The sequence below is a fragment of the Saccopteryx bilineata genome, chromosome 1 (genome assembly GCF_036850765.1).
Source record: "Saccopteryx bilineata isolate mSacBil1 chromosome 1, mSacBil1_pri_phased_curated, whole genome shotgun sequence".
Lineage (NCBI taxonomy): Eukaryota > Metazoa > Chordata > Mammalia > Chiroptera > Emballonuridae > Saccopteryx > Saccopteryx bilineata.
Genome location: NC_089490.1, coordinates 69,896,944 through 69,917,400, shown reverse-complemented (window position 1 = coordinate 69,917,400; position 20,457 = coordinate 69,896,944). Strand labels below are relative to the sequence as shown.

The following is a 20,457-nucleotide window of genomic DNA, read 5'->3' as shown; positions in this document are numbered from 1 at the left end:
CGGTCGGGCGCATGCGGGAGTCTGTCTGACTGTCTCTCCCTGTTTCCAGCTTCAGAAAAATGGAAAAAAAAATATTTGACAAAGGAGACAAGAGCATATACAATGGAGTCAAGACAGTCTCTTTAGCAAATGGTGTTGGGAAAATTAGACCTAGACCACCAACTTATACCATACACAAAAATAAACTCAAAATGGATAAAGAACTTAAATGACAGTCACAAAACCATAAAAATCCTCAAAGAAAACATAGGCAGAAAAAACTCAGACATCTATTATAGTAATATTTTTGCCACTATATTTCCTTGGGTAAGGGAAACAAAACAAAAAAATAAACAAATGAGACTATATCAAGCTAAAATGGTTTTATACAACTAAAGAAACCATCAACAAAATAAAAATGGAACCTACTGAACGTGAAAAAATTTTGCTAATGATATATTGGGGTTAATTTCCAAAACATATAAAGAACTTATACAACTCCACACCAGGAAGACAAATAATCCAATTAAAAATGGCACAGAAGCTGAATAGACACTTCCCCAAAGAAGACATGAAGATGGACAACAGACATATAAAAAAGGCTCAACATCACTAATTATCAGAGAAATGAAAATTAAAACCACCATGAGATATCACCTCAGACCTGCCAGAAGGGCAATCATCAATAAATCGAGAAAGAACAAGTGCTGTTGAGGGTGTGGAGAAAAGGGAACCCTAGTTCACTGTTGGTGGAAATGCTGGCTGGTGTAGTCACTGTGGAAAACAGTAGCTTTTGAGATTTCTCAAAAGTTAAAAATAAAATTGTCTTTTGACCCAGCTATTCCAGTTTGCCAATAACATGTATACATAACACGTAGATGCAGACAAGTGTAGTGATAGAGGGAAAAGTGGGTGGACGGTCAGTGGAGGTGGGCAAAGGGGGAGGAAGATTTGGATGAAAAGAAACTTTGCTTGGAGTAGTGGGCGCATGATGTGGTGTGTAGATGATGTTTAATTGAGTTGTACACTTGAACCTTGTATGGTTTTGTCACCCCAATAAATTCAATAAAAAACAGAGTTCTCTTCTGTAGTGCATTTTTTTTTTGGATAGTGGCTTTTAAAATTTTAAACTATGACCTATAGTAAGAAACACACTTTATGTCATTTTCCAGCATATATACATACACACAAACATACAACACACACAAAACAGAATGATACTATCCATAAATATGCAAAAATATTAATAAAAAAGTATACTGAACTAAACAGACTAATGTGCTTATTTTGTATTTTTGCCTAGCATTTTTAGAGTAAGAGACTTATGTAAATACTTCTTTTTCATTGTGATTATGTTTCATAAAGTTTTTAAGAGAGCTTATAGGAACTGATACATGCTTCTCTTGGCTTAACACAAATTCTGTTAGAGTATCTCAAAACACCTTATAAAGCATTCATCACATCAAAAAACAGTGCAAATCACCAAAAGCAGAATTTAAATAACCTGGTTGAGTAAGCATAAATGGCTAACAAAAAGTGTTGAAGAAGAGTGTTGACAAGCTCCCAAACTGCCCCCCACCTCTTCACTACCTGTCCAAGGACCATTTTCAGCTTTTTATTGTAGAGATATTAAGATACGCTTTCATATTACATATTTTCTACACTCTAATCCATCTTTCTCCATTACTTAACCCAGGGCTCTGCTGTGACATGCAATGCCTATACACAATAACCAGACTGTAGCATCACGACCAAAGCCGGGGAAGACACACTGTCTATCTGGGACACAAGAACTAACATTTTTGGTCATTTTCAGAAGCAGTTTATAAATGCTTGTCAGGAAAAGAACAGAAGATACACAAGTTCTTACAATCTTTGTTTTTTGCTCAATTGCCTGAAATGGTGTTGAGTATAAAAAAAAAACAGCTTAATAAAGAGGCAAAAAATTCCTATTCCAAATAATTTATTACTTATTTGTGCAGAAACATATAACAAATTAATAGAAAAAAACTTTCATATTTGTTCCAACATTAAGTGATACAAATGTTAAGCGGGAATAACACAATATGTTGTAGGGAACTTGTGGATTTTTTTAAGGGAGGAAAGGGAGAAATTCAATTAATTGATAAATGACATCATTCACCTCTACTCTATTTCATGTTGAAACTTAGTCAATTCTATAACCTCTCTGAGGCTCATTCAGATAAGAAATGGAGACTATAATGCCCTCTTTTAGGACTGTAGCACTTGTAAAAATACTTCTTGTAATTTTCTGACATGTTTTAGGCAACAAGTAAATTTTAGGTCTATCCCCTTCCCTAATTCTTTTCTGTAATATTGGAAAAATAACCATTTTCATTTACATGGGAATAGGTAAGCAATTTTCTGTGTGATAGGATGAAGGAGGAAGATGAACTCTTTTGGCTTCTGTCATATCTGAAAAGTAATGGAAAACCTTTCCCCATTCTCCATTTCTTTGGGGGATTTGTGGGAGTAACTCTCACAGGACTCAGAGGGTGGAAGTGTGGAAGGTGGGACTCCCTGAAGCATCCTGAGCTCACTAACCAACCACAAACCTCTTTGAAGGTCAAGAAGCGCGAGAGTAAGAAATAAGTTGTTTTTACGGAGTTGTCTCCTCAGAGATGAGAATTTGAAGCAAATGCCTGATTCTTCCTTTCAGATAAAAAAGTTATGACTAAGCTCAACAGTGATCTGGATTAAAGGCATGTGTGTGTGAGTGTGTTTGGGGGAGGGTGACATCGCTACACTATGTCTGTCTAACTTTACTCGCTAATGCTCGAGGCCACAGGAGCAGCTGAACCTCAAGTAAAGGAAAGCAAAATCTGCCCCTAAAATACCTTCAGGAGAGGAGAATTAACAGCAGCCTTTAAAGGGGACAGGGTAGTGAGAGAACATGGTTCATGTAATGGCCAACGATTATATTTTGTGAAAGAAACTGATTGAATGTAACTCTGACCATTTATTTGAACATGCACAGGGCTCTGAGGATACCGTTGGAGAGTCAGAGGACCTCAGTTCTAGCTGGGCCCCTTTGGCTCAATACTTCATTTTTCTGAGCTGCAGTTCTCTGATAAATCTTAGGAATAATATTTATTCCACATAAATAGTAGGGATAATATTAACTCTCTGATAAGTAATTGTAAATACTGAGCTCACATACATTAAGTGCCAATGAAGTGTCTTGCATTTAGACAATGAAAAAAAATTTTACATTGTCATTTTTAGAATATTTTTAAGTACTTTTGTAACTATTATCACATTCTGATTTGTTATTCTCACAATCAGATTAACATAGAGAAGAAATTACAACTGTTACCAAATAAGAAAAATTAGATAATTTGACTTGCCTAACATCCTGCCAGACAATGACTTTGGCCTTTTGAAATTCGATCTCACGAGTCTTTTGCTTATGCAATTCTGAGGAAAAGTCAATGTGATAATAAAAGTAAACACAAGTAAGAAGATACATTATTTAGGTATTTCCTTCAGCATAGAGATAGTGTGCTAGTGTTTCCCCATACATAATTTCATTACATTATCATAACCATCCAGTGTGCTAGACTTCATGTAATAAAAGTGAGACTCATTAGATCTTAAGTTACTCACATAAGATTGTATCAGCCGGTAAATAAAAGAAATAGGAATCACTTGCTATTCTGCCTGCTCCTAGGATACAACCTCTTCTCCTGAGATTAGGCCCAAATGAAGCCTGATCCCGTTGCTGGCACAGCAACAGGTTGTAGAAGTGACTGAATGAAAGGCACAAGCAACCCCAACAACGAGTTAACCTAGACCTACCTTACTGACGTATTTCTCAACATAAAGAAGGAGAAAGAAGAAAATGACACATCTTTTGGGAAGGTTAAGCAAAAGAAGAGGATAGTTTTGGATGGTGAAAAACAGAAAGGATAGAAGTAGAAACAAGAGAAGCCACTATTTTATAAAATGAATGTCATTAATAAAAGGGGGGGTTCACAATTGTTGATTATAGAAGAAAACAGAATTTGGGGGGATGGGAACCAAAAAAGAATTTTGTATCTCAGGGACAACTCCCCAGGAGGAGGTCGCAAACCATTCTAGAATGAAATACAAACAGGTAAAGACATGATTTATATTAAAGAGAGAGAGATTAAAAAAATTCAAAAGTCAAATCCAAAAACAAACAAACAAAAACAGTCATTGGCTACTCTAAGTAAGTATAAATTCAGAGAAAAACAGCTCTGTGGACTAAAACATTTAATGAAAAGATAACATTTACAATCACACCAAAATGTAAACTTTATGGTTTTTTGATAGTGATGTAAGAAATATGTTTTCTTTGACAACTTTGTTAACTTACATAAAACATACCTTTCCATCCGAGTGACACTGCTCTTTTCAAGGGGTACTAATTTTCCACATCTGTTTCACTGTTTGATTCTGATATACCATAGTATTTGTTAATCAGGACATTACATTAAAAGCAAACTTTTAGTTGTTTCCCAGTTTTTCTTTTTTAATTTTTTAAATTTATTCATATTAGAGAGAGAGAGAGAGACAGGAACCATGATCTGTTCCTGTATGTGCTCTAAGGATTGAACCAGCAACTTTTGTCCCCTGGCTGACACTATTTTTTAGTCTTTCTTATAGAGACCTTTTCTTGGCATCTTCCATCATTTTCTCCAGGAAAAATATTCTCATATGGTTGTTTTAAATATAGCTTGAGAATAAAATGTTCCTATACTTGTAGGAAACAAATGTTGTTTTTTTTCTCTATCTGTAGTAGTTACCAGACTAATGTTAAACCTGTTTTACTAATGACAGTCTTTTTTTTGTGCGTGTGGTTTTTCTTTTTCTTTTTTTTTTTTTTTTTTACAGGGACAGAGAGAGAGTCAGAGAGAGAGAGAGAGAGAGAGAGAGAGATAGGGACAAACAGACAGGAATGGAGAGAGATGAGAAGCATCAGTCATCAGTTTTTCGTTGCGACATCTTAGTTGTTCATTGATTGCTCTCATATGTGCCTTGACCACAGGCCTTCAGCAGACCGAGTAACCCCTTGCTCAAGCCAGCGACCTTGTGTCCAAGCTGGTGAGCTTTTTGCTCAAACCAGATGAGCCTGTGCTCAAGCTGGCGACCTCGGGGTCTTGTACCTGGGTCCTTCTGCATCCCAGTCTGACGCTCTATCCACTGCGCCACCGCCTGGTCAGGCTCAATGACAGTCTTAAAACTAATTTTACACATTTGCTCCTCTAATGGCAACATACGCTGGTAAGCATGAATTTATTTATAAATTAATGATTAGCAACAATCCTAACTTCTGAAAGTCAATTAACCAATGGCACTCTCACCCTAGAAACCCTGAGCTCTTTGTTATACACTTTGCATCTAATCTTTTCAACAATTCTACAGTATGTCTTATTTTTATTTCCATTTTGCATTTGATAAAAATAAGGGATAGAAAGTTTAAAACTGTTAGGATAACCACTTACACTAGGACTAGTTCATTCTAAATATCTAAAGATTGACTCTTACACCAACATTCTACTTTATTTGCAAAAGAAAATGATCCAAAATAGTACAAAAAAACCTATTTGTTAAACATTTAAATCGAAGTGTAGTTAATATATACAAAAACTCACAAATTCCCAAATATCCAAGATTAGAAAAAAGTTAAGTAAATTGTCATTAAAAGGATCCCTGTAAAATAATGAATACATTAAAGTGTTTTTAATTGGGGATTAAGCCTATAATCAAAATATAAAATTATAATTACATGATGTAAATTATGTGTATATATGAATTAAAATAAAAGAAAACATGGAGAAATGATTGTGAATGCCTAGGGTGGTTAGATTTCAAGTAAAATACACTTTTAATGAGTTTTTTTTTTACAGAAATGTTGCCTCAATGTTTGTGTAATAACAAAGTACCTTAAATATAACTATAATCTCTGTGTTTGATGTTCCTAGCGAACTATCCCACATTCTATGGAAATAACAATGTCTCAAACATTTTATGAACTCTTGATTATTTAGTACTCTGAAATCCTACCCTGGAGATTTTCAAATTCCAGTTGTGTCTTGTACCATAAATTTTTCCTTTCCTCTAGTTACTTTGACCTGGGTGTGGGAATCAACCTCTTAATTTCCCCTGGGCCCTTCACAGAAGGCATAGTTAGCAGGTATTTCTGAAGTTTTAGATGAAAATATGTTACGTATCACAACATAGTATACAAGTTAATACTGAACACGATCCACACTTTTCTAAAACTTCCTTGGCTATCCAGAACATGCACAGCACCTTAAGATTTACTGGCAAGTTCCCCTGACTTTGTCATGTAAGACAGCTCTCCATCTTCTACCTCTATCCTGAGCATAATCAAGATTTGAAATTGTACATCTAAAAAACCAAGAGGACATATGCCAGACTTCTCCCTTTAGTATCATAGAGACTTATTTGAGATAGATTATGAAATTCCAAACATAAGAATGAAAATTGTTATATTTATTTATTAATAAAAATAACATTAATTTAGAGTTACAATTTTTTTTTTTGGTATTTTTCTTAAGTGAGAAGCAGGGAGGCAGAAAAACTCCCACATGCACCCGACCAAGATCCACTTGGCAAACCCACTAGGGGGCAATGCTCTGCCCATCTGGGGCATTGCTCCATTGCAACCAGAGTCATTTGAGCACCTGAGGCAGAGGCCATGAAGCCATCCTCAGCACCCAGGCCAACTTTGCTCCAGGGGAGCCTTGGCTGCGGGAGCGGAAGAGAGAGATAGAGAGAAAGGAGAGAGAGAAGGGTGGAGAAGCAGATGGGCGCTTCGCCTGTGTTCCCTGACAGAGAATCGAACCCGGGACATCCACACGCCAGGCCAACACTCTACCACTGAACAAACCAGCCAGGGCCTAGAGTTACAAAATTTAAATTAACATCCTAATGTATTTCGAGTACAGAAATATAAATTTTAAAAAGATTAGTTGAGACATAAAAAAAAAGGAAGAAAAGTTAATTTTTTAAATAAAAATATAAATTTAAAAGGAAAGAAAACCAAAACAGAGATAGTTAAAAAGTTCAAAAATATGTACAATAATCATTTACTTAATAAGGATAGCTAGAGATCCTATAGGACTAATATACATAATTTTAAATAAAATTTTAAGGTATATTTATTTGTTTCTTCTTATTCTAACTACTTGACACATAAATATTGACACTACAGTGTTTTTCCTACAGGAACTGGTTTCCTATAAAGTGTTTTCTTTCTCCTTTATAGTGTAACTACATGGAAATCAGAGTCTCTAAAAATAAATTTAACAACTTGAACATAAAAAATAGGGATATTCAAGATATATTTATTACTTATTCTTTCCCTAGAGTATATAATTTGAAGCATAAACTTAGAGCTGCTTATATCTGTATATTAAAAATAAATATATATTGTTAAAGGAGTAAAAAGAGAAAAGAATCTAAAGTAGTCATCATTATAGATATAGTCTTCCATTAGCATTGATTTTGACTCTACTCTCAAAGTAACGAAAAACTGACATTTATTAGGTTACCAAAACAAAGTTCTCCAAAAATGATAAAAATGTTGTATTTATGACTTTCTCCTAAATTATTCTAATTCCATGGGATTCTCTATCACCAATTGTATTTCCCAATTTCTTTTTTTTTTTTTTTTAATTTTTTTTTTAAAAAATTTTTTTTTAAATTTTGTTTTTGTTTTATTTATTCATTTTTAGAGAGGAGAGAGACAGAGAGGGAGAGAGAGGAGAGAGAGAAGGGGGGAGGAGCTGGAAGCATCAACTCCCATATGTGCCTTGACCAGGCAAGCCCAGGGTTTCGAACCGGCGACCTCAGCATTTCCAGGTCGATGCTTTATCCACTGTGCCACCACAGGTCAGGCCCCAATTTCTTTTTTAAAAAACTTATTTGTAAAGGACTGAAGAGCACCCTATGGATTTTGAACCATCTTTGCAAGCAGGAGTGGTTGACAGCGAATGGGCTGGACTCGAAGAACTGCTGAGTTAAAGCTAGTTCTCATCCACAATTTCTTTAAACTAGTGTTCCATATTTGGATAAAATATTATTGATTGTATAAAAATTATCAGGGAGCAATAATGGAAGAACAAGTTACCTGTCTTTGCATTCATCCACCCTCTTCCATCTACTCGTGCATACATCCATCTACCCACCTATATTCCACCTACATCTCCTGGGGAGGGAACAAACTTGGAGATATCTAGAATTACTTTATATACATATATATATATAATTCCTTAACTGAAAATGTGCACAATGTTATTTTATTTAGAAATTCAATACTGTAAGTATTTCTAGTACCTATCATGTACTAAAGTTTAATAAAAAAAGAGATACATCTTGCCCTGGCCAGTTGACTCCGCAGTAGAGTGTCGGCCTGATGTGTGAAAGTCCTGGGTTCTATTCCTGGCCAGAGCACAATGGAGAAGCAACCATCTGCTTCTCCACCCTTCCCCCCTCTCCTTCTTCTCTGTCTCTCTCTTCCCCTCCTGCAGGCCAAGGCTCCATTGGAGCAAAGTTTGCCTAGGCACTGAGGATGGCTCTGTGGCCTTAGTCTCAGGCTCTAGAATGGCTCCAGTTGCAACAGAGCAATGGTCCAGATGGGCAGAGCATCACCCCCTCGTAGGCATGCCGGGTGGATCCCAGTCGGGTGTATGTGGGAATCTGTCTCTCTGTCTCCCTGTTTCTCACTTCAGAAAAATACAAAATAAGTAAATAAATAGATAAAATAAAAAAGAGACACATCTTATAAAAAGGAACTCTTCTAAATAAACTTATGATAAATAAACAACAAAAACCAAAAACAAACTAGGTTTTAATTATGGTAGAAAGGGTTTTTATTAGAAACAAGAAAATAGTGAAAACTCTAAACATTCCAATATAGCAGACAGGTAGATTTGGGGGTCTTCTTATCAATGCATCTTTATTCATTACGACAGATATAAAATAGTATTTAAACATGGAACTGACCAGACTGATCTTGCAATTGTCCCCTCCTATACTATTATTTGAAGGTATACAACTTGTTTTTCTATTGGTGTGTCTTTATTTTTTTATCACCTTCTCATATAAGAAGGTTTTCAAATAGCCTATTAAAGTATTTTCAAATACCTAATAAGTTCCCCTACCAGTTGACATTGTGATTGGAAAGCAATAAAGAGGTTTGATTTAATGATAAGTGAGAATATTCTATGAATTTTGTCCATACTGAAAGTATCTCTAGATTATGAGATCACTCTAATTTAGAGAAATTGCAGCAGATAAGGGTAGTAATGCAAGTACTGAAGGAAAAAAAGTCACAATGTTTAAGCGTAGGTATGCTCTACTTTGTAAAAAAAATCTATTTCTTTTGAAATACCAATATATAAATCTAATGAAATGGCACCAGGAAAGATTGTTGAGAAAAGATATGATAAATACTTTTGTGAGACAAATAGTCCTTCTATAATTTAAAAAAATCATTTCTCAGTTGATATATTTTGTGATTTTGTGGGGGAGTTCTTATACAGTAGGTTTCCTTAGAGTGAAAACATATCTGTGTCTCAAATGTCATAATTGATTAGCAACAGTGATTTCTAATCTAGTAGCCTTGATTAGATTTTTAAGTTCAACAAAATTAATATTTAAGACATTTCAGAAAACAGAAAATTTTGGCTTTAAATGTGAATAATAGTTTTTAAACAATGATATGCAACTCGCTACAATTTTATTTAAATTAAGGGGAAAGAGCTTGCACACCTGTGGAAGTTAAGAAAAACAAGAACATATTCTACGAAGTAAGAATATTTCCATATAATGTGGACTTCATGATGTGGCACAAAAGTCAAGGGATTAAGGGAAGTCAGGTGTGTTTTTTATAGGTGCTTAACCTTTACAAGCTTCCTGCTTCCTTGCCACTTAAGAGATTTTTTTCCCCCTTTTTTATAAATAAAGACTGGTATGTGAATTTCCTACATGACCGGCTCAGTGTAAGTTTGAAATGTCATAATATGTATTAAAAGATTTTATGTTTTCCTCAATATTAAAGATCTGAGTTTTGGGGGAGAATATCACACAAGTGAGGTGTCCTCACATCATACCAGGGTACCTGGGGTCAACATGACTTATTTTGTTGAAGGTAGCGCTTCTTATTTCTATGCTTGCTGAGTCACAAAGACCAGCCCATACTCCAGAGGTCAGACAGAGTTTAAGATTCACGCCCTGGGAAGTGAGTAAGTTGTGTTTACATACATTACTTAGAATTTTTCTGGAAGGAAAATTTTCTCTTGTCTGTCATTTATCTATTCAATCATTTACTTTCATTGACATTTATTTTATTTATTAGGTTGTAATATAATAAGATTAGTATTTTGTTGCTTAAAGCATTTTAGCTTTGGTCATGTGGAATTCTTTCTGGTTGGCTCCTGTGTCCTTTTGACATGCCCCAATAATTTATTTTTGTCACTATTTCATTTTCTGGCACTGCAAGATGCTTTAGGCTCATCTTGTATTTTTCTGACCCTAGATCTAGAATCAGCCATTCTTCCTGAGGGCCCTGATTCTTTTTTTATTAGAAAATAGTTAGAAAATAAATCTGAGAATAAGTTGTATTCATTGCTACAGTGGGAATACTACTTCTAGGACCTTTCAGGAGGTAAAGCTACTATATATTATGCCTATATACCCATCTATGCACACATACCTATCTTTATTTTGTATCTATCTGCATGTATACTAAAATAAAAATGACTTCATATTGATGTCTTCATCTCTAAAATAGCACTATCAGGTTAATTTTAGTTACTTCATTTTGCTTATTTGTAACTTCCGTTATTAACAATTTATTCATTTATGTATTTCAGTCAGCATTCATTCAGTGTTCTAAAATGGCATGCTAATGACCTATCTATCCACCAGGACTCCAACTCCCACAGCATAAATAGGCATACTTCATTCTCTTCCTTTGTGAAGAAGGACCAAGGCTCACTAAATTTCAGGTCTCTTGTGATATATATATATATATATATATATATATATATATATATATATATATATTTATATATATATATATATATATATAAATATATATATATTTATCCTCAGGCAGGGTTTCCAGCAAGAAAAGGGCTAAGAAAATGGAGAGTAATGCTTAAAATGGGCATTGTATGTCTGGTAGAATCAAGTGTTGTTCAAGAATAGCAACTTCTGATGCCCTAAATGTGTCCTAAATTTTGGGAACAACCCTGACTAATAAGGGCTCCAGTCCTGGTTCACTTTGAAGAGAAAGAGATTGAGCTGTCTCCTTTCCTTCCCATTGCTATGAGTTAGTTCTTAGTGCTTGGTACTGCTTAACTCAAAAACAAAGCATAGTATTCCAGCCTTTCATTTATCTACTTACTTTTAAGCAATGTGAAATTAATAGAAGTTTTTATTACTGAACGAAGAACATTTGTTCTTTTTATTTAGTTTGTAAAATAAATTGTGTATGTGTATACATATATATACATATACATACACATTCATATATATATGAATGATTTAGTGTTATAGATATTATCTTGCCAGAACTAAACAATTTTTCAAAAAGATAATATAAGAAAAAGTATCTTGACCTTGAAATAGTAAACATTATAGTTTAAGAGATTTCAATAAATTTTAATACTTTAGCATAAAAATCTGTATGTCCAATATATATAGTTTGCAATTTCTAAAAAACTAAATAATATAAAAATCTTAAGGATACTGAGCATAATACTTATTAAAAATATAACATAATGAATATATTATTCTACCACAATAAACAATTACATTAAACTTTAACTTTGATACAATGTTTAACCTAAATTTGCAGATCATTTCTTTAAATAACTTTCTAAAACTATTCTACAGTTTAGGTAAGTTATAGCTTATATTTTTATGAAACAATCTAAGTTATATATAAGTTCTAACTGAATATATTGATATTTCTCTCATAATCAAGCTAGCTTGAGAATGTAAATATATATACTTACAATACAGAGAACATATCATGGGAAGCACATAGACAGTTGTTAAGCTATTCCACTGTATTATAAAATTCTTGAATTAGTACATTCTTAACCTGTTGGGAAAGAGAAAAAATTACATTAGTTAAATGTGTTGGGTGTACTATACAAGTAACTAATTAACCAAAGAAAGCTAAAAGAAATTACTCATTTTACAACCATAGATCTTCCTGTATGTTTATTGTGTCCTTTATTTATATTAATTTATAATTTCTTTTAATTTTTAAGAAAATGATATTGACTCAATAAATATTATTTATGAGTTTGAATTATGTAATTGAAACTCTAAGGAAATCAGTATAATAAATCATGTTAACTAAATATATTACATGGTTTCTCTTTTTTATGTTTTCTACTTACAGAATAAATTAAATTCATAATACAAAAAAAACTCACAAAAATAAAATATAAAACAAAGAATTTATGAATCATCTGGATTTTTATAAGTATTTGAATGTTTAACAAAGTAAAGAGCAAATAATTAGATAATTGTTTAAACATCTTTAATTTTCATGTTAATGTATGTCAGTTGCTATGGTAGGAAATAGTTGTGCTCCTCCCCTAGCCAAATTTGTATATTCCATCCTAATGCTATTTGGTTACCTAATAATGGTATTCAAAGGTGGGGGTTTTAGAAGAAGATAATTTAATTTTTCCCCTAATTTAGTAGTATTTTTCTTATTTTACCTTACATACTGTATTTAAACACACTTAAAGATAATCAAAACATAGAGGATAGGTGAGGCAATTCTGTCTTGTCTTTTAAAACAAATCCTACCTAATCTTTTCTCAAAGGTAAGTATAACAGGTGAAAAACATGTCCATATTTTTTATTAACTGTTGAATGTTTTTTTGATGTGTCTAATTGTCATTTAATCATCACAGCTAGCAGTACTGAAAGGTGTGTTTTATTATCCCCATTTTATAGGTTTCTGATCTAGAATTATCACTAGGGAGGTAAAATCAATTCAGCTTTAACTTCAAGTGTCTACTCAGAAAAATCTTCATTTGCAGCATAACCTTTTAGGCACTGTTTTTATTATGTAATCTTGCCTAAATATTTACTTTTAATACTATTTGAGCTACCAATTTAAAAAAATTAGTGTTTTATATGGTAAAGTATCTCTGTTAAAACAGTACATATCTTGTGCTTGAAATTCTTAAATGAGCAAAACTACAAACACAATTTTTGCACATTAACATATATAATGTATTGGTTGTATACCTTGATGGAAAGATTAAAATATTTAATATTACTAAAAATAGCAAAGGGACATGCACATCCATCTCAACTAGGTAGAGACTATTATATTTGAGCATCTGTTAATTTTTTAACAATAATACTCTGCTTCAGCATCAAATGCCATTCTTGCTCTGTTTTTAAAATACAACATTTGATTTAATGCTTTCAAAATGTTCTGGGGTTTTTTTGCTGGCAAGTCAGAAAATCAAGCATTTACGGTTCTATCTAGAATGAGAGCAAATAATTAGGGCCAGCAAGTGGCCTGAGTCCTGTTATCTATTTGGCAACTCAGATTTGTGTGTGTGTGTGTGTGTACGCATGCACACATGTTTGTGGATTTTCTAAATCATGGCTATGATTTAATGGCTCTGCACGCAGAATAAATAACACTTAAGTTATGGAGTTATTCTTATATTGCTATTACCTTTTTTAAAGACTTAATTTATTCATTTTAGAGAGGAAAGAGAGAAAAAGAGGGAGGAAGAAGCAGGAAGCATCAATTCCCATATGTGCCTTGACCAGGCAAACCCAAGGTTTCAAACCACTGACCTCAGTGTTTCAGGTCAATGCTTTATCCACTGCACCATCACAGGTCAGGCACTGCTATTACTTTTTAATAAAGCTTTATCTGACTATGATTATCTCTCTCTTGCTTTTTGTATTATAGGTAGGAAAAAATTGTTTCATTTCATTCAGTGCATTTGTATCTAACTCTGCCTAAATGATGATAATACACTTTTCTCTTCTGACTTCCTATATATTGTCCCTTTCTAGAGCAGTCAAGGCACCTGCCTGACATGTGGCAGAGACCATCCAAGCCTCTCTGTTTCTGTCACTCATTTGATAGATAGTTTCAAGTCAGTGAGTCATGAGAAATAAAGATTTCTAAACATCTTTAGTCCTCTCTCACATATAAAGTCTAGACTTGGTGGATTAGTCTATAATTTGAATGTTTGGCCAAGATCCCAAGGCTTAGTAATGTAAGCATAAAACACTAAGATGATTCAGTAACTGATTTTACTTTTCAGCTTAATGTTATTCAGAGAGCACAAATGACTAAGTTTTCATATAAAAAAGTTTCAAATCATGAAGAGGGCAAGAAGAAGGGAGCCTTCATTGTGTACTCTTCGGAGATATAACAGGTGTGGAGAGAAAGAAGACCACATTGGCAGAGGAACGTGGCTTCTACAGCTCTGGTTTTCTCCTCTCAGCTTCTTGAGGTCAAATGTCTGGTGGGAGGAACTTCAGATATTCCTAATTAAGTTGAGGGAATTCTCAAGGTTTTGCTGATTAATATCTCAGGGTAATTGATTAAAATTTTAAAGGATCACTTCAAATGTTTGTGGTTATTAGAGAAGGAAGCCTGGAAGTGGTAGCCAGTCCAAAAACTATTGCAACAGTTGAGTTGGGAGATGATGATGGGTGTTAATTTGGGGCAATGAGAATGGCCAGAAATGTTTGGATTTCTTATATATTTCAATAAAGTATAAAATTTATATCTATTCATTTCACAAATGAAAGCATTTTTGAGACATCATGTGGAATACTATATATTTTTCTTTAGCAAAAAAAATCCATTTGAAAAATATAAATTACAAAGTTGTTAATATAAAATACTTCAGTTGATTTGGGTAAAATTCAACGAAGAGGAAAACTGTGAAAACACATTTATATTTTGTAATTGGTTTTAATTATTGTTGAACCAATTGATTAAATATAGTGTAATTGATTACAAAACACTAAATGTTATTTATAAATAAAAGAATAGGGAAATAGAAAGATGGAGATTTATTTACCAAGAAGAAAACTTTATAAGAGTCTGAATAATGTTGTAAGAAATATTTCAGATATATTAAAAGTTGAATCCCATTAATAAAAATAAGTTCCTTAATTCAGTTCACCAGATGTGATTAGAGGACATTGAATTTTGAACAAATGAAAACAATTACTCTGTGCAGTTTACAGCAATAAAGGAGATTTGCTGCCAGAAGAGGTCACTGAACCAACTCCTGTGGCTGTACTTTAACCAGAATTTTATGACTTCAGAATTACTAAAGTGGACCCTTAAGCCTTCTCTAATTCAACATACATTTCCCTAAATGTGTTCTACATAACAGCTGCTAGGTTGTATGGCTAAAGAGGTGACCAAAACATTCTCCTGCCCTTGAAAAGTTCATAGTCCAAAGGAAAAAGAGAAGAAAGAGAAATAAAGAAACTGGTACAAAATTTCTGGTCAAGGGCAACAGACATAGCAGTGTTCAATTTTACGTAGCTGACACTTAATAGAAAATACATAGATTGTGTAAAGAGAATGTTGAATTAAGCTAGGCAGTGCGGTGTGAGCAATGATAAAGGAGGACAGAAATAAAATAGTTTGGGAGTAAAAGCTAAGCTGGCTTTAGTGGAGCAGAGAGATGCTCAGTGTGACTCAGCCTGGGCAGGAAGCAGCAGAGGAAAGAGGGGCCGGTCATGGGAGGGCTCTTCGCTCATGAGAAAGCCGGATCATTAACACTGATAATAATACAGAGTGCTCACTATATACCAGCCACAATTTTAAGAATTTCACATACATGTTTTCATTCAATTCTGTTAACAAGCCTATAAGATATTATTTTAGAGAGGAAGAGTATGAAGCACTCACAGCTTAAACGATTTGTTCTAGGTCACCCAGCTTGTAAATGGTGCAGCTAAGGTGGAACCCAGAGAGACTGATTTCAGAGCTTCATTCTTGGTCCCATAAGTCTGCTTCATGGGATCAACATAGGATGATTTAGACATAAGAAACTCCTTTTGAATAATGTACATGAAAGAGGAATATTTTTCTCTCACAGTACAAAATGTAGATTTGTTCTCTATATTAGGTAAAAATGGGAATAAGAATCTTGAAACTAAAAACACAAAGAAAGGGAAGAGGAATAGAAATAATGAATGTTTCATGAGCATTTTCTAGTTTAGATGGTTTGATGGCCGTCTTCCTTGGTCCACATCTCTGCAGAAGCTAAGACAAAAGCGGATATGGGAGAAGCTTGTGATTTGTGCATTTTTCTAAGGCTCCTTGGTTATTTTCATCAGCTAGATTGGGCTTTCTTCTTAACTCCCTCTTCTGCAACTGATTTGGATGGTGTGTCCTAACTAACCTTGATTCCTCACAAGTGTATGACAGACCATTGTGAACTCAGAGAACAGTGTTGGGGCTGAAGCAGTGAACTCTTCCTGACTGATGCAGACTCTACTCTACTACTTGCTGAGCTGCAATAGGAGACAGGATTGTTAGCATTTAAGAACATTAACAAATGTCAATATATTGAGGAATTTAAATAGACTTATGCTTGGTATACACATTATTTTTAGAATAGAAGATGCTTGAAATTGATTTGCCTATAGTTATACATATATTTTATCCATAGAAATACTCTTCAGCACACATACTAAATTTTTTTAAATGTTTCTTTTGTTGATTTAGAAAGAAAAAGAGAGAGAGCAGGAGAGAGACAGGAACATCTATTCCTGTATGTTCCCTGACCAGGGATTGAATCATCAACCTCTGTGTTTTGAGATGGTGCTCTAACCAACTAAGCTATCTGGCCAGGTCACAACACATACTTTTTGAGGGAGGGACTTTTTTTTATTTATTCTTTTAAAATCTTCAGAACCCTTCAGGGAAAATTATTAAGCTTCTCCCACCTGGGGCTTGACACAATACTGAAAAACTTATTGTACATTCTTTTTAGAGTATCACTTTACTCAGGGATTTGGGGAAAAGAAATTTATTCTAAAACAGAGATACATTATAAATAAAATGTACAATGTACATACATTTTTAAAGATTTATTTACTTATTGACTCCCTACTATGATAGGCACTCTTTTGGTTATTGGGATTAAAGCAGTTATTTTCACATGTTTAAGGTTATATTGGACTGTTAGAAAAATTTCTTTTCCAGTAGTATCCTTTTCTGGTTTTGGTATCAGATAATGGTGGCCTCATAAAATGAGTTTAGGAGTTTTTCCTTCTCTGAGTTTTTTTTTTGTTTGTTTGTTTTTTGGAAGAGTTTGAGAATAAGTGGCTTTAATCCTTCTTGAAATGTTTAGTAAAATTCAGCAGTGAAGCCATCTGGTTCTGGGCTTTTCTTCAGTGGGATAATTTTAGATTACTGATTCAATCTCTTAACTAGTAATTGGTTTACTTGAATTTTCTATTTCTATGGGAAATCTTTGATGGAATTCCATTTATGAGTATTTTCCCTTCAGAAGCCAGAGAAAATACATCACGATTGTTTTGGTTTAGAAATGGGATTAGTAAACTGTGCACTAAAGAGCCAGATGGTACACATTTTAAGCATTATTGGCCATGAAGTTAAGTCAAGGAGGTTCTATAGGAAATCGTCTATTATATTTCTGTCACGACTCTTCTGCTATTGTGTGTAAAAGCAGACCTAAATAAATGCTATGACTGTGTTCCGGTAAACACTTATTTACAAAATCTAGAGGGTCAGATTTAGCTCACAGACTATAGTTTGCTACTTTCTGGCTTAGACTATATGAATCTCTCTCTCTTTTTTTTTTAATTTCACTGAAATGTGGGTTTAAAATTATTTGATTTTTTTCTACCTTTATATTGAATCAATGAAGTGTAAGCACTCCATCCCTCATTTCTCTAGTTTTGAGGAAGTGTTGGTGTAGTTAATTCAATGAACAGTAAGCCCTGACTTATGAGCAACAGGCCAGTCAGTAGCCCAGGGGCTTCGATGGACAGGATGAGCACTGGGCTGAGGTCCAGCGGCTTTCTTAAAGTGTCTTTCTTGCTTGTTCAGATGATGTTTTGATTTCTGATCCTACTTGTTTAAACCCTCCTTGGATCAAAGATCTAAAATGGGAGATAAAAAATAAAGTCAAGATAAAGACTGTATGATACTCATATCCATCATCAGTCATCCTACTTCGCATTGAGATCCCTGACCACTGAGACCAAAGGTGGAAAACAGGCCAAAAAACAGATGGTTGGTGACAGTATTTCTTTTCTTTTTTTGACTATGACAATAATATCAAGAAATTGGACACTTTTTTTTATAAACAAACCCATGAACCATATTTCCAAGTGGTGCTGATAAATATGTGTGAGATAGGGTCCAGAATTTCCATATATAGTAACCCTCTTCTCCTTGTGGAATTTGTTGCAGTTGTTTGGGGACAATGCTATAAAATATAACAACTAGGTAGGTACCAGAATGTTCAAAATAGCTGAGTAAAGCTGACAATAAAAACTCATATGATTACTTAAATGACTATAAAAACCATTGTTGAGTATAAATTATTAAAAAATGTTTTGCTATAGATTTTAATTATAAAGTTTAAGCTATAACTTTGGTTTACAATTTTTTTTTTTTAATTTACTTTATCTTAGGCCTGACCTGTAGAATGCTGAGGTTGCCAGTTTGAAATCCTGGGCTTGCCCGGTCAAGGCACATATGGGAATTGATGCTTCCTGCTCCTCCTTTCTCTCTCTCTCTCTCTCTCTCAGTCTCTCTCTCTCTCCTTTCTTTAAAATTGAATGAATAAATAAATAAATGAAAAAAAAACCTAGAGGTTTAAAAAAAAGGGAGGAAGGAAGAGAGAGACAGACAGACAGATACATCAATCTGTTTCTCTATGTGCCTTGATCTGGGATCAAATCTGTTGTGCTTACAGATGAAGCTCTAATCAACAATCAACCTAGCCTTCTGGCTGGGGCTAAGCTATCATTTTGTAATTCAGACCAAAGTCTTTTGAGAAATCAATAATCAAAATAATAAAATTTAGCAAATGTTTATTTTTATAATCAATAAAGAATAAATGTTAATCAAACATGTAAATAGATTTTTAGACCATGAAAACTTAATCTAGAATCTTGTATTTTTTTTTTTTTTTACGTCTTTTCCATGTGAGAGGAGGAAAGATTGAGAGACGAACTCCTGCATGTACCCTAACCAGGATCCACCAGGCAACCCTCGGGTCGATGCTCTGCCCATCTGGGGCCATGCTTACAACTGAACTATTTTTAGAATTTGAGGCAGAGGCTCTACATAGCCATCCTCAGCACCTGAGCCATGGCTGTGAGAGAAGAAGAGAGAGGAAGAGAGAGAAGGGAGAGGGGGACGGGTGGGACAGCAGACGGTCACTTCTCCTGTGTGCTCTGACTGGAATCAAACCCAGGACATCCACACACTGGGTGACACTCTACCACTGAGCCAAATGACCAGGGCTAAAATAATGTATTTCCTGTTTTCTAAAGTTGCACTTAAACTGATGAAAGACTTAAAAAGTCTCAACTTCAAATAAATGATATTCTGGGAAAGAAAATAAACTAATCCATTTTTAGCTGAAATTGCTACATTAAGTACAATAGTTTGAGCTGTGTATTGATAGCATGTAATTTATGAATAAACCAAGTTATTCCAAAAAGTAACATACATATATCATTCAAATTATAAGGTGATTTTATAACAAAGCTGGACTCTAATTCATTGCATACAAGGAGAACTATTTTGTTTAAAATGCATTCATCTCCTTTTGAATCATTTTAAAATTTGAATTTCAAGATTTCAGTGGCCTAAATAAAGGTAGCAGCACATTCTTCTGTCTTTACACTAATTAGAGGTGAGTGCTCCATGATAATGACTAGATATTGACTCTATTAAGCAAGCACAGAAGAACTCAGATAACTTGATTCAAACTCTACACAGATTCCTTAAATGTGTCCTATTCTTTCTTCTCATTCACACATAGCAAGTATTTTGAAAGAAAAGAAATCCATGTCTATAAAACCATGTACACTTGTGTGATTTTCTGTTGATAAAATTTTGCACGAATGTCCCTCAGATTTTTCACATATGTCCTTCATATATGGACCATGTATAGGAAACACGCAGATCTAAATCCATGTTAACATGGTAAATTAAAATAAAATATAAGGCTATTATTCATATAATTTTATATAAAGAAAATATCTAAATATTTAATGTAACAGTGAAAACACTACTAAAGAAAAGATAATTAAGATAAACAACTTAAGTTTTCTTCATTTTGCAGCTGGTCCACTTGGGTGAGTGGGGAGGGACAGGGACCCTCAGCCTTGGTTGCAGAGAGGGAGAAGCTGGGAGCTCTGGACAGAAAGCAGGGACCAGAA

At 34.0% G+C, this 20,457-nt stretch overlaps 1 protein-coding gene across 1 annotated transcript in view; it reads right to left on the bottom strand.

Moving 5' to 3' along the window:
• The window catches only part of FUT9 (fucosyltransferase 9), a 203,641-nt gene that overhangs the window by 89,379 nt on the left and 93,805 nt on the right, over positions 1 to 20,457 (bottom strand). The window contains exon 2 of the mRNA XM_066254336.1: positions 12,018 to 12,106. The gene's annotated coding sequence lies outside the window, so the exon portion shown is untranslated. The remainder of the gene's footprint in view (positions 1 to 12,017; positions 12,107 to 20,457) is intronic.